Below are 5646 nucleotides of genomic sequence, written 5' to 3'. Positions count from 1 at the left end.
GAGAGAGAGAGAGAGAGAGAGAGAGAGAGAGAGAGAGAAGTCTCCATTAGTTTTAAACTCCTTGGGTCTACCAAAGAGTCTACATAACAAGAGGGCCCAATCCTCTCTTTGAGCCAATTAAAAAAAAGTGTCCTCAAAATTCAGTGGCGCCCGCTTCGCAAAGGCGCACCCTTTGCAAACAGAGTTACCCTACTTGTGTTAAAAAAATCAAAGTGAAATTAACAAGTTTTTGAATAAATAAGAATTCACATTTCGGAAGAACGCTTTAAAAAATGGTTTCGCTGACAAAATACCTTTTCCGGAGGAAGGGGTGACTGTTTTCTTCGTTTAATTTGACTTAAGAAAGGCAAGAGGTCATTAAAATAAAAAAAAACCCACTAAAGCTTCGCACTGAATGAACCCGAACTGCTGATGAACAGCAGTCGATCTGCGCACGCAAGGAGGTGCTATTCCTATTCTTCTTCTGGAGAAACGAAAGAGAGCTTCAAAACAGACTGCAGCGCCATTTGAAGCAAAGAGCGGACTTCCGGCGGACACTTATTTGGCTGAGTGGACCATCTTGTTATGTACTATCTTTGGGGTCTACCGAGACACTTCCATATATTATGGTGTGGTGTGGTGTGGTGCAGTTCGGTGCGGTGCGGTGTGATGTGGTGTGGAGTGGTGCAATATTATACTAAGGTATGGTATGTTATGGTATGGTGTGGTATGGTGGGGTATAGTATGGTATGGTATGGTATAGCATGGCATGATATGGCATGGCGTCATTAGGCATTAGGTGTGATGTGGCGTGGTATGGTGCAGTACAGAATGATACCGTATGATACGGTATAGAGCGGTATGGTATTGAAAAAACTGATATTGTATGGTATAGGAAGGTATGGTGCATAAGACATGATGTGGTAAACCTGAAATGCCTGGATGCGTCATCTCCTACTTAGAGTTTGCCGTTTTTTCTACGTTTTGTTTTATTAAGCAGGGTTCGTCTTGAGTGGAAAAAATGATGCACCTCAGTGTTCCCCTTTTTTGCTTTCCAGCTAATTCTGGCCATTCTGTGGTGGCACCATATCTCAAACGCAGGCATTTCGTTTTCTTATTTCCTTGTTAAAGTTCAGGTCTCATCACCACATAGGAATATGGGGAAGATGTAGCTTTCTAGAATCTTCTTTCTTAAAAGTAGAGATAGTTTCCTGGATGTAATAAATAGTTTGTGCATTTTGCTGATTTTTGTTGTTGTTGCATTTGCTGTTCTTATGTTTATTTCCCCTTCATTTATTTAATCATCTATGATTGTTGTCACTATACATTTTCAATTGGTGTACGTGTTCGATTCTGTCCTCATCTCTAGTTATGTCCGTTATTTTTTTTTCTGTTGTTTTTGTTTTCGTTTTCTTGGCGTTTATGTCGTGGATTGCCTTGCTGCTCCTCTCTTCTACTGCTTTCCCAAATTTAGAAAGATTTACGCTTGCGTTTGTAAGCAGGACTGTGTCATCTGCGTGTCTCAGCTTATTGATGTAGCGGCCCCCTATAGTGACTCCCTGAAGGTCTTGAGATTCTCTAAAAATAAATGCCGTATGGATGTTTAAAAGATGGGCAGAGAGAGTACATAACTTTGTCTCACTCCTCTATGAATTCCAGTATAGTCCGACAGTCTATTACCCACTATAAATGCTGCTTTCTGCCGCCAGAGGAGATTTCCTATGATTCTGACATGTTTGCCATAAATACCTATCTTCCCCGAACACTCAATCAGTCTGATGCGGTGGACTCTGTCGAAAGCTTTTGAGTAATCAATAAAGCAGGCAAAGTGGTCTTTTTTGACTTGTATATATATTTTTCTTTGCAGTCGTGTCTTTGCAGAAGATTCATTCTCTGGTGCCACTTCCAGAACTGAAACCGAATTGTTTATTTTCAATTTCTTTGTTGGTTTGTAATTGATGCTCTCCAAAACGACTTTCAAAAACATGTTCATGATTTGTGGCATTAAACTGATGATCTTGAAGTCAGCGCATTTTGTTTTCTGTTTGATATTTTGATTTTTTTTGGGGGAGGATAATATAAATTGATGGTACTAGGTCTTCTGGTACATGTCCCGAGTCATAGATATCGTTGAAAAGCCATAGTGCCAATGCCAAATTGATTTAATTGCTTCACCAATTTCTGTAATTTTCTATGCCATTTTCACCGGGGGCGATCTCTTGTTGTGCTTTATTCGATGAGTTCCTTGATGTTGTCGTACATAATTCTCGAGTTGTTTGACCTATTTCCTATATTTAATTCAGGATATTTTAAATCAACCGATTCTTTGGGCTCTTCGCTTTTTAGTTGGAGTAATTTGTCTAAGACGTTGTATTATATGTATTTTTGGTCGAAGTGATCCATGGTTTTTTGGTTGCTCTCTCTCTCTTTTATTGGCAGTTTTTTTAACTCCTCATTTGATGCTGTCTCTAAAGTGTTCCCCCCCTTTAACGTTTATTTTTTCGCTGCAAGTTTCTTTTCTGAATTGCTCCTTTGCTTCGTTTCTGAAAACTTTGTATCTGTTTTTGCGCTTCCATTTGAGACGGCTTTCTTTTTTCTTCAAATTTCAATTTCCCACAGTCAAAGTTTATGTTTGTTTGTTTTATCAGCACTTTTCTCTAAATCCTTCAGCTTTATGGTAATTTTTGCCAAGAGTGGGTTGTGGTCAGAGTCTGTGTCTGTCCCTGGGTATGTTTTATATTTGTTTTAATGCTGTTTCTGAATCTTTTTGTTATCATGTTGTAATCCAGTTCGTGTCTTGCAACATCTTAAAGACTTTTCCATGTATAAAGTATTCTTTCAGGTCGCTAAAAGAAGGTCTTTGCTATCAACTATCATAAGATTCTTCTCCTCACAAACATTTAGGAGTCTTAATTTCACCTATTTTGTTATGTTTTCCTAATCCGTAGTTGCCAATGATGTGTGTCTTGATATTGTTTATTTCTAACTTTAGCATCTAGGTCTCCCATTATAACAAGTACAGGGTGTCTAAAAAAAGGACATTTAAAAAGTAATAACTCGATCATCCCGGCGCCAATTTCAACACAATTTTGGAAAAAAAAACAAACAAATTTCAATCATGAAGACACCGAGTCTGTAAATATGAAGAAAATCAATCAAAGTGTTCGAGAAATATCAGTTTCTAAAAATCTCAACCAAAATTAAGTAAAACACAAAATTTTATTTCTCAATTAAAAGCGTTCAGCAACAGGAGCGTCATCGCACATTCTGGTTCCAGGACATGGACGGTAAAACCACAACAGTCACATCATGTGGATATCTTGCCGTGCTGAGGAAGTTTTGTAGAAATTTGGGGAGGGAGTGTTATGCTGTAGAGGACTGGTTCCAGCAAGATGTGTCCACAACCCCACGTCAAGAGTGACCTTTGTGTAGTTGTAAGAATGGTTTTGGGAACGACTTATAAACTGAAAGTTGACAAAATAAAGGGTCAACACATTCTCCCAAACTTGAGCCCTTTCAATTGTTTCCTTCGGGTTTTTTATGGACAGAGTCAATGGAAACAACCACTAACATTCGAACAGTTAAATCTCAATGTTGAAAATGACGTCCAAAAAATCGACCAGAAATGTGTCACGGGGCCATTCAAATTTCCCAGTTGCACACGGAAGCTTGAAGCGAAAGAAATGATCAACACCTGGGGTTTAAAACAGCCGTCCCCTCCGTGGGTTTGTTTGGCAATATTTATTTTGTATCAGTTAAGTTCTTCACTGCACAAATAGTTACTATTTGAAATGGAACAATATGGTTGATTCTAAGTAGTTGCAAACTTTTGCGTTTCTCTCAATTTGGGCTGAATTTTTAAAACAATACTTTTCAAATTAATTTTCTTTATAATTACATACTTGAATTTTGTTTCTCCAAAGTTTTGTTGAAATTAGTCAAAAGACGATCGAGTTATTGTCCTTTTCATAGGACCTCTTTTTTGGAAACCCTGGTACTTCATTAGATTTTACTTCTTTCAGGATCTTATCCGTTTCTTCATAATAATTGTGTGGCGTGCTGACAAAATGAGTTACTTCTCGCAATCCACAAATGGAGATATTGGCCAAAAATCGACATTAGGGTCAAATTTGTAGATTTTCTATTGGTGCCATATTCTTTAACTATAACCCGTCTTTTATTATTCATACTTATAAATTGTAAAAACTTTACCTGCAAGCGTGATGTGTCTATTTCCATAAGGTTAGAATCTGAGAAGTAATTCATTTTGTCAGCTCGTTTCACAATATTGTTTTATCTTTTCATTTTCGTATGGGCATCGTGGAATATTGCGATGTTAAACGGTTTTGGTTGCATTTTCAGAAGAATGTGTCTTTCGCTTACTGGCCTTTTCTTTATGCCTCAATCTGTTCCTCAAACGTTTCTTTCAGCAAAAATACCTAGCGCTACTCCTTGTGGATGTTGATTGCCACCAGAATGTATTAAGATGAAGCCATTTTTCGTTTTTACACCTTCATGGGTCCATCGTCTTTCTTTTTATTATATAGTATGCATTATGCGTAATCATGTATTCTATTTCCATATTGCTTCGATAATTGTATAACTAATGATATTTTTAAAGCATGATTAAAACAATCTTCTCTATAGCAAACCGATTTTGTTCTCCCACTGCACAACTATATGTCGTATTACATTTTACATCATATAATACTTATGTCTTTTATTACGGGGAGATACATTTGAGCTCTTTTCTTGCATGATTGTTAGTTAAACTTTATTTGTTTTTCATACTACAACTTTTCTATATTTTGACTTGTTCGTTCCATGATTTTTTAATGTTATCTATTTTTCGTCGCAGGAGAAGGAGAAGCAAATCAAAGCACGAGAGAAATTCAACAGCGCTTTTCGCAGAGTGAAGCTCATGCAACGATCGGTGGCTCACATGCAAGATCGCCCATCCCTCGTGAACACGTTTGGCTTCAACTCCAAGAGTATGACCATTAGAGCAGAGTTTTATTGCCTGTTTGGTTGTGTTTGGATAGTGTTATCTGGTGTGATATAGTACATGTACGTATGTTAAGATTGTTTTCATGTGTATTACCTAATGAGTAAGGTGGATAAAGATGAGAAAGAATGGAAGAGGGTTTGATTTTTACGTGAATGTGTTTAAGAATGGTACGGTGAAAAGATAAACTAGCCTCTTGCATATTACATTGACAGCCTGAGCTCATTGTCCCAGCTGAATAAAATCAAATCTCGACCCGCCATTCTTAACTTTTAAAATAAGTTACAATACTCTACAATTTTGTAAAGAGTGTTTAGGGGGCTCTCATGGCCTAGAGGTTAAGGTGTTGGCCTCTCATTCAAAGGTCCCGGGTTCGAATCCGGGTAGCGACCAAAAAAATTTCTTCTCTAAAATTGTCTCCTTTCACCTCCTTTCCTGCTCTCTAGCAATGTTCTGTTGTCTGCTTTCATTTCCACTTTCTGTCCCCACCCCCTCACCTCCTTTGCTCCCTCCTCTGGGCTCCTGACTCTTTCTGCAGCCTTTCTACTGCTACTCCTTGGCTCCTCCTTACTGCTGTCTTTCTGCCATACCCCTGATCTTCTGGTAGGAAAGATCTACACCTAGCCTTCTCGGACAAGGGCGAAAAATCTCGGAGGGCCAGT

This window comes from Aplysia californica, unplaced genomic scaffold, assembly GCF_000002075.1.
Source record: "Aplysia californica isolate F4 #8 unplaced genomic scaffold, AplCal3.0 scaffold00151, whole genome shotgun sequence".
Taxonomy (NCBI): Eukaryota; Metazoa; Mollusca; class Gastropoda; order Aplysiida; family Aplysiidae; genus Aplysia; species Aplysia californica.
Note: the sequence above shows the minus strand (reverse complement) of the source record.